Source organism: Chinchilla lanigera, unplaced genomic scaffold (genome assembly GCF_000276665.1).
Source record: "Chinchilla lanigera isolate Chin_1 unplaced genomic scaffold, ChiLan1.0 scaffold00052, whole genome shotgun sequence".
NCBI lineage: Eukaryota > Metazoa > Chordata > Mammalia > Rodentia > Chinchillidae > Chinchilla > Chinchilla lanigera.
This window is the reverse complement of record NW_004955453.1, coordinates 3379590-3389712: the sequence shown is the minus strand read 5'-3', so window position 1 is coordinate 3389712 and position 10123 is coordinate 3379590.

Sequence of the window (10123 nt, the reverse complement as noted above, 5' to 3'; positions counted from 1 at the left end):
CGGAGGCTGAGGAGGATGGCGGGTTCCGGGCCAGCCCTTAGTGGGCAATTCATGCAACCTTTTGGATGGATGGATAGGTGGGTGGATGGATGGGTGGATGGATGGAGAAATGGGCTTGGGATGTAGTTTAATGGTAAAGTGGCACTGGGTTCAATATCTAGTACTAGAAAAAAAATTGTTTTAAGGGTGGACTAGCTGGGCGTGGTGGTGCACACCTGTAATCCCAGCACTTGGGAAGCTGAGGCAGGAGGATCGTTGATAGTTCAAGACTAGCCTGTGCTACAACAGCCTGAACTTCCCAGTGAGACCCTGTCTCAAAAAACATACAAACAAACAGAAATATGTGTGCTGGAAAATACAATAACCGCAGTTATGGATACTGCCAATTCGTTGTCATGTATCAGACACTCCACTACATTATCACAGTTCATTGAGATATCAGCTCTGTGTAGTAGAGCTATTTCATCCCACTTTTTCATTGAAAAACTGAGTTTTATAGTCATGATGTGTTGCTCATCTCTTGATAGACACATAGTGATGCTGGAACAGACAATCTGAGAATCAGGACTATGGAGAGAAACCGTACAGCTGTAAACATCGCGGAAACGCCTGCAGTGATTACCACCGCATTCCTGGACGTGAAAGGACTCGCCCCCGAGACAAGCCCCAAAAATGTAAGGGAGGTGGGAAGGCGTCCGTTCATCTTGTTCTTCTGAAGTACATAGAGGCACTCACACCAGAGAGAAGCTGTACGAATGTACAGAATGTGGGAAAACCTTTTCGCTTACATCAGTTAAAAGACACACGATGGTGCACAGAAATGGGCGTCACAAATATGTTTTGTGGAAAAAACTTTGTATCTCCAGGTGCAGTTATAAAACATGAAAGGATTCACAGTGGAGAGAAATCTTCTGAATGCAAAGAATGTGGGAAATTCTTAAGTAACCTTAGTTGCTTTTTGTTTTTTTTTAAATTTTATGGAACTACTCACAATGGAGAGAAACCATATGAATGTAGCCAATGTGGGAAAATCTGGGGGTTTTGAGGTCTAAAATAAATATTAGTAGCCGGGCGTGGTGGCGCATGCCTGTAATCCCAGCTCTCAGAAGGCTGACGCAGGAGTATCATTGGGAGTTCAAGAACAGCCTGAGCGACCAAGTGAGCTCAAGGCCGGCCTGAACTACATATTGAGATCCTGTCTCAAATAGACAAATCAAATCAAATCAAATCAAATAATAAAACAAATACTAGTGAATAATGCACCTTACAAATGTGAATTTTGTGGGAAAGTACTTAAACTTCCAAGTTCGTTCTTTCTTTCTTTCTTTCTTTCTTGTCTTTTTTGAGACAGGGTCTCGCTATGCAGTGCAGGTTGGTGTTGAGCTCACTTTGTAGCCCAGGCTGGCCTCAAGCTTGCAATGATCCTCCTGCCTCAGCCTCCCAAGCGCTGGGATTACATGCATGCAGCACCATGCCCGGCATCTAAACTCTTTCTAAAGCATGGAAAAATCCAACTAGGGGGCAGCTATGATTGCAAACAATGGTCGTGGGTCTTTTAAAGTTCATGAAAATATACCAAAGAGAAGACCTATGAATGCAAGGAATGTGTGAAAGCCTTCAGCATTTCTAGTTCTTTACATGTCCGTGAAAGGATTTACACTGGAGAGAAACACTATGCATGTAAGCAGTGTAGGAAATCCTTTACAAATCTTTTTCTTTTAAGGTCCCTGAAAGGACTCACTCTGGAGAGAAACACTATTCATGTGGGCAGGGTGGAAGAGTCTTCAGGCATCCTACTTCTTTTGCTGCCCGTAATCAGACTCACACTAGACAATGTCATGTATATAAAGAATGTAGGGAAGTCTTCAAAGAAGTTCTTGTCAAGTACGCACAAGGGCTTATGCTAGAGAAACACTGTCACGTTAGCAGTCCGGGCAAACTGTTAAGAGTTCATGTTCCAATCCTTCACCAATAATCTGAACTTTTAACTAATTTATTTTGAGACCTGAACCAATACTCTGAACTTTATATAGGCCCTGGACCTTATCAAAACACTTAGAGATGTACCGCCGGGGCTTCAAGCCTGTGGGAACGTGTTAACCCTGCCATTCCTGCCCCCACGTGTGGGCAGCTCCCCAGGCAGGCGGGGCTCTAGCCTGTGAGACACACTAGAAGCAGTTTCACTGAAATCACCTTTTCTCACAGAACACACGTCATCTGCTAGAAACCCGACCAATTACTAGTTAACCATTGCTAGCTAACCACAACTACTTACTAGTTATCCAAACTAGTTAACCATTGCTACTTAGCTGCAACTAGTTAATCATTACTCACCCATTACTAGTTATCAGTCACTATCCACTAGTTACCCATCACTAATTACTGGTTACCCATTACCCAAGCCTCATTAACCATAGCTAGTTACTGATCCCCAGTTACCCCCAGTTAACTAGTTACTGGTTACCACTTACCCACAGCTAGTTAACCATCACTGGTTACTGGTTGCCAGTTACAACTAGTTAACTGTCAGTAGTTTGAGCCTAGCCTGGCCTACACAGTGAGCTCAAGGCCCGCCAGAACTACGCACCAAGGCCCCGTCTCATAAACAGTGAATACGGAGGAGAATGTGCAGCGTGTGCGTCTGCCTGTGTGGGTCGGCGCTCCTGTCCCCGGAACACGATGCCTGGCACCCAGCACTTGCAAGACGGAGGTTTACCGCGGCTCAGGGCTCTGAGGGCTCAGCCCACGGGCTATGGCTCCCAGGCAGGAGCTGCGTGGCCCAGGGTGTAGGAAGACACTTGGTTCACGGACCTAGGAAGCACAACAGGGCGCAGTGCCTGGGATGGTACGTGCCAGGGACGGAGCCAGTCCCCAAGGGCCGCGCCTCCACGGCCACCAGGGTGCATGTCCCTAGCCAGATCCCTGGGCGGCTCCCAAGCCAGCCACGTGGACATGGTCGGCCTCATCAGCACAGTGTGTTTCTGCGCATGCGTACGTGCACTACGGCATGGCAAAGCAGCCACAGCCACCGCGCAGAGCTTGGTCGGCCGTGCGGTCCCCACGGCAGGGCCCCAGAGCCCCAGGAGCAGTGGCTGACCTCGGGGCTCGGGCGCAGCCACGCAAGGGGAGCCTGGAAGGCGTCTGGTGCCAGAGATTAGGAAGTAAGTGTGCAAAGAGCAGGGCGGCTGTTTAAAGTCAGAAAAGGTAACTTCACGGAGTTTCCAGTAGCCAACGTGGGACAGTCTGAGCATTGATATGATAGCAGCGGCTGGGTGTGGTGGCACACGCCTGTAATCCCAGCATTCGGGAGGCTGAGGCAGGAGGATTGTTGGGAGTTCGAGACCAGCCTGGGCTAAAAGTGAGCTCAAGGCCAGCCTGAACTGTACAGTGAGACCCTGTCTCAAAAAGACCAAACAAAAGATAGTAGCAGATTATAATAACATTATAATCTTGAAGTCATAGCTGGGCATGCGAGCACACACCTGTGATCCCAGCACTCTAGAAGGCTGAGGCAGGAAGATCGCAAGTTGGAGTTCAACCTGGGCAATTCAGTGAATTAGAGCTTGTCTCAAAACAAAATAAAAAATAAAAAAAGATTGAGGGTATAGCTCAATAAGAAGGCAGGGGGCGGTTTACAGTGACTCACAAGTGGATGAATTGCCTGCTATAGAACCCCTGATGCTACACCAGGAAACCCAGCAGTCAGAAACAAGAATTACATAATGTCTGGCTTTCAGTGAGCGAACTACCTGACACAGGAGGAAGGAGCAAAACGACCGTTAGCCCCGAGAACAAAGCACCCTACATAAACTGGCCTCGCCACGACAGTGACACACGCGGTAGAGAGTTTTCAGATTTCCCTTGTTTGGAACAGGTTCTCACTATGTAGTTCATCCTGTCTCAGCCTCCTGAGAGCTGGGCATAGAGGTGTGTGCCACCACGCCTGGTTCGAGTGAGTTGTTCTGTCCTGTGTGTGTCTGAGTCGCCAGCATGAGGCTCCGGCCGGGCCCAGCGTGACACTGGCGCCAGCGGCGGTGCACCCGTGACCCGTGGCAGAGGCGCGAAGCCTCTGAGCGCGCTGTCGGGGCGCAGCCCGAGCGGTGGGGCCGAAGCGGGCGCTGCCTCGGCCCTGCCCGGCTCTCCTCGCCGGGTCGCGCACGCTCTGTCCCAGCCGCCGTCTGCAACGCAGAGCGTCGGGGGCTGCCGCGGGCAGGAAAGCACGGGAAGCACGAGGGCCGCGGGAGGTGTGCTGTAGAGCCCCCGCAAGCCGGGCGTGGCGCACGCCTGTAATCCCAGCACTCTGGAGGCTGAGGCAGAAGGACTGCCAGTTTGAGACCAAATTGGGAAATTTAGCGAGACTCAAACCCAAACCCAAACCGAACCGAGTCGAATCGAACCATCAATCTCCCCGCAAACCTCAAAACCCCTGATGGTGAGCAACCCAGGCGCGACCATTCCTCCCTGCCGCCGCCAGGGGGCGCGCCGGCCCTCGGTCCCGACCCGGGAGGTTTGCGTATCTACCCTGGGCTCGCGTCCCCAAGCTGAAACCCGACACACGAGTCGCGCGGCCGCCTGCGGTCCCGCTTGCAAGTCCCCTGGACCCTTCTCGCCCGCCTTCCTCCTCGGCACCGAGCGCAGGAGGCGCCCAGCCAGCTCAGCATCCGCACCAGGTCTCTAAAATCCGGGCATGAGGGCGCGCGTCTGTATCAGGAGGCTGAGGCAGGAGGATGGCCAGGAGTCCCAGGGCAGCCTGGACTACACAGTGAATTCAAGAACAACCTGAACTGCATTGCGAGACACTGCATAGCATGTCTCAAAACAAAACAAAAAAAAAAAAGCATGAAGAACAATGACTAAGATAATTTCAAACTTATAATAGATATTATAAAATAGGGAGAAAATGTTCAAATGGGAAGGGGAACTAGGGAGTGGGGAAGGGAAATGAAGGAAGAGAAAAAAATGAGACAAGAAGGGTAAAATGGAAACAAGGCTTTGTAAATGAGGGGAGAGGGGTTGGGGGGAAGGAATCAAGATACACCACATACAGGTGCAAATTCACTGTGATGAATGTGATCATTCCCTATAGCTAACCAATAAAGCTAATAAATAAAAAGCCTGCAGCATGGGTCATATGGTACATTTTCCAGTTTGCTTACTGGGATTTTTTTTTTCAGGGGAGTGACAGGATCAAAGCTGGGATGCTCTGACACTGAGCTACATCCCCACTCCTTTATATTTTATTTGAGAGAGTTTTGTTAAATTGTCCAGTCTAGCCTTGACCTTGGAGATTCTCCTGCCTCAGCCTCTGGAATAGCCGGGTTTACAGGCAAGCTTCACTCCTGGGAATGTTGGTTTAACAGGTATCAATATGTTTAGCAAAGTTTGGCCTGAGGCTGGGCTTCGTAACCTGGGAAACTAAATCATGAGGAAGGAGTTAATATCCATTGCCTATGCTGGTCTTGAACTGGTGATCCTCCTGCCTCAGCCTCCTGAGTGCTGGGATTACAGGTGTATGCCTCCAGGACTGACCTTGCCCCAACTTCTTTTGCTGCTGTGCTGAACTACCAAGTGAGCTGTAAGAATTGTGGTTTAGGGACACCTGTGACAGGGTTCAACATTTCACCCAGGTGTCATCAGTCCATCCCTCTTGTGGGTTACAAGAGCTCTGGGCATGCATCTTAAGGCCCTGGTTACTTTGACATTTTGGGGGGTTGTTCTGTTTTTCTTTTTGAGACAAGGTCTTGCTGTGTAGTCCAACCCGGACTTCATTATGTAGCTGAGGCTGGCCTTGAACTCATGGTTACCTCCTGCCTCGGCCTCCAGAGTGGCTGGAACCAGTTCCTTCCACCCCCTGTGGGACTGCAGCCACCACCTGTGCCAGCCTGGAGCAACAGGGCCCCGTGCTGGCGTGGGCAACGACACTGAACCCTCAGCGCTTCCTGCGACCATCACAAGCGTCCCCACGGGCCTGGGAGTGGCGCTATTTCCACCGCAGAGGAGACCCGCGTTCACAGAGGGTGACTAACATGCTCGGAGGCACACAGACCTCAAGGGGCAGAGCCGGGTCGGTGCCTCTCCTCTCCTCCTCAGCCCTCTGTGCCCGTGTGTCTATCGGGCCAGACAGGTCACTGTTAGACCGGGAAGGCTGACTTGTCCTGGCTTTATGCAGAACGTGTCTGAGAATTTGAAGACTGAATGATGGTCTCCTTCAAGTTCCTTAAAAAATGATCTCATCAAGCCCAGTATGGTGGCGCATGCCTGCAGCCCCAGCACTGCAGGAGGCTGAGGCAGGAGGATTGCAAGTACGAGCCCAGCGTGGGCAACTTAGTGATTGAGTTCCTCGCAACCTTGTCTCTCAATAAAAGTGTAAAAAGTGCCGGAGACGTAGCTCAGGGCAAAGGCCCTGGATTCAGCAACCTGTACCAAAAGAGAAAAAAAATAAGACCGGGTCTCACCTGCAGATGCCCAGCACCAGGAGGCTGAGCCTCGGACAGTCCCCTCTGCTGGGGGAAGGCGCCCACGGCCCGGAGCCAGGCCCCGGGCTGCGCGCAGGAACGTGGGCGGGGCAGGTGTCCGGGCGCTGGCGTGGGCGCGGCGGGGCAGCGCTGCCGGCGCACGACTTGGGGGCAGCCGGGCCTTCCGGGCCCCGCATCTTGTGCAGCCCCAGTTCCGGGGCTGGGGCGTCCCCACTAGACGAGTCCCCCCTCGCCCCTGCCTTCCTTCCTGCGCTGGGACGGGGATGGGGACTCCTCGCTCATGCCAGGTAAGTACGGCACCTTGAGCTACGTCCCCAGCCGTTTTCCTTTCTAAAATATGTTTACTGCCGGGCGTGGTGGCGCACGCCTGTAATCCCAGCATTTGGGAGGCTGAGGCAAAAGGGTCTTTATGAGTTCAGGACCAGCCTGGGCTACAAAGTGAGCTCAGGGGCAGCCTGAACTGCCTAGCGAGATCCTGTCTCAAAAAGAAAAAATAAAATAAAATATGGCTGCTAAAACCAGGCGTAGTGGCCCGTGCCTGTGATCCCAGCACTGGGAAGGCTGAGGCAGGAGGATGCTGCAAGTTCAAGGCCAGCCTGGGCTACCTAGGGAGACCTTGTCTTTAAATTAAAAAAGAAAGGAAGAATCCGATTGCATCAGTAAGTAGGAGTGTGTGCCGGCGACAGAGGAGGCATCCCACACCCACAACCTCAGCATGTTTTATATTCTGAGCCCGCAGTTCATGCAAGCCCCCTCACTTCCTGCTGGTGGCTGCATAAATGTCACCTCCTCCAGCCATATTTCTGAAAGGAGGAGATGTCTGTTACTGGTACGCTTCAGATACACACAGTGATCACATTCACCGTAGTGAATTTGTACCTCCGCGTGTACAGCTTGCTGCCTCCCTCCAGCCACTCAGCCGAAGGCTGCAGCCGGCTCCCCAGCCTCTCCTTAGGCTCTCTCTGCTTGCTTTCTTCCTTTTTTAGCTTTTTTGAGACAGGGTCTTTGTCTCAGAAAAACAAAAATGCTGGGCATGGTGGCGCATACCTGTAATCCTGGCACTCGGGAGGCTGAGGCAGGAGGATCATTGCAAGTTCAAGACCATCCTGGGCTACAAAGTGAGCTCAAGGCCAGTCTAAACTCCATAGCGAGACCCTGTCTCAAAAAGACAAAAAAAAAAAAAAAACAAAGCTGGGTATCTGGAGGTGCAGGGTGTACCATGTCCCACCGAAGTGAGCACTTCATAATAGTTGTTGTCCATCATTAAATGTAAGTTTTGAGCTGGGCGCAGTGGCACACAGCTATCATCCCAGCACTTGGGACTGAGGCAGGAAGATTGCTGGGAGTTTGAGGCCAGCCTGGACTACATAGTGAAACCCTGTCTCAAAAACAAACAAACAAAAACCCAGTAAGTTTCAAGCAATAATGAGAATTTTGGAAATGTTTCTGCTGATATAGGAGAAATGTAACTCCCAACCTGCTGGATGTCAGATGTGCCAGATTCATGTCCCCTGAAATGGAAGAATAAATTCCAAAGGTCAAAGGAAGTTAAAATAGGGAAGGTTTATTGAGCAATAAGGATGGGGAATAGTAATAGCTCCTGAGAGACAGGAGGGGTCCCAAGTGGGTTCCCACTGAGGTCATCTCTTCCGGAATGTTTTATTGGCAAAATCACGAGGTGGGTACAACTATACTGAACCAGCAAGATTACATGTCTAAACCGGGCATGGTGACGCACACTTTTAATCCCAGGACTCAGAAGGCTGAGGCAGGAGGATCTCTGTAAGTTCGGACCCAGCCTGGGCTACACAGAGAGATTCTGTCTCAAAAAAAAAAAAAGGTTACAAGCCTAACGGGCACATAGCATGGGCACGTGGGTGACATCGTTAACCTTGGCCCACATTGTACAGTCTTAGTCTCCTCTTTGGGCTTAGTCCTGTGGGTGGGAGGAGATGGGCCACCTGTGCGGTACAGGTCTCTCTGTGGGGAATCCGGAAAGGGCGGCCCAGTGACGGCATGATCCCCAAGTTCTGCTCCTCCTTTAGGGACTGTGAATCTGGCCATGCTGATTTTAATCTCGCGGCCAGGCCTTCAGTGGACGCGGCTCCGGCCACGGTGCTGCTGTGTTCTCGTCCTCCGCACGCGTCCCTCGAGGCCTCTCTCACCCAGCTGCCTATCATGGGGGGAGTGAGTGATGTCCCCGAGACCTGTGCACATCGCTAGCCAGCTGTGCCTGGCTCAGGGCCCCGGATGTGTGAAACAGATCAATAGGTTTTATTCCTTGTTTTTGCAGATAGAGCCCAGGTCCTCATCCATGCTAGGGAAGACTTCTAGTGCTGAGCTCCATCCGCCCCAGCTCTTTTCAGTGTTGAGACAGAGTCTCACTAAGTTGCCCAGGTTGGCCTTTGGAATCCTTCTGCCTCAGCCTCCCAAAGAGGAGCAATAGATTTTTACATAATGGTGCATGAAGAGGTTTCCATGTGCTTTCCGGCTTGCACTGAAAGTTCCCCTGTACCTAAGTCTCAGGGAGCTCAGGAGTCCATACTTAGGGCCCCAGACGGAGCCCTGATGTGGGCCCCCTCTCAGCAGCACCGCCAGGGACAGTGAGGAGTGAAGGGAGGAGCCCGTGTCTGCGCCCGGCCTGGGGCTCGGGATGGCTCCTTACCCAGCCACAGAACCGCCTTGGGCCACACCAGGAGCCAGGGACACAGTGAGCTCATGGATGACACAGGGCAGCTGGCACTGACCCTCCTGGACTTGTTGGGTGTCAACAAGAGCGTTTGTTTGTTTGTTTGTTTGTTGCACACTGGGGATTGAAGCCGGGCTGCATTCCCAGCTCCTTTTATTTTATTTTTTGTGTTTTTTTTGTTTGTTTTTTTTGGGGGGGGGACAGGGTCTCACTTTGCAGTCCAGGCTGGCCTTGAGCTCACTTTGTAGCCCATGCTGGTCTTAAACTTGCAGCAGTCGTCCTGCCTCAGCCTCCTGAGTGCTGGGATTACAGGTGTGTACTACCATGCCCAGCGATGCCCTTCTTTTTGTGGGTTTCAATAAATCACTAAATTACCAGGGCTAGGCTGGAATTTGTCATCCTCCTGCCTCAGCCTCCTACAGTGCTGGGATGACACATGTGTGCCACCACTCCTGGCTTACTGTATTATTCTTGAAAACTTTTTTCCCTAAGAGCTTTCTAAAAAATAATATTTGGGGGTGCTGCAGAGGGACTGCGGGGCCTCTTGGGTGTTGTGCATGCTAAGCAGTGGCTCCAGCCCTGCCCGGAGGCTCAGCCTGGCCAAGAGGCGCCGTGTTTGTTGGTCCCGCGGCTGCTGTGACCTCAGCAGTCGCGCTTCTCAGGGACGGTGGCGGCTGCGCGACTGCGCCCTCTTGTTGGAAAGGTTGATTTTCTTCTTCATTTTCAAGCTTTTTCCTGCCTGTGTGTTTCAGAGGGAGGGAGAAAAAAACCAGAGAGCTTGAAGCTGCGTGGCTCTGTGACCTCCAGGAGCTTTTTCTGTCCCTCTTTGTTTATTTGCGTTTTGTACTTTTAGTCTGTTTTGGAAACATTTCAAACTGTTTGCTGTCGGGCGTGGTGGCACACGCCTGTAATCCCAGCGCTCGGGAGGCTGAGGCAGGAGGATCACTGCGAGTTTGAG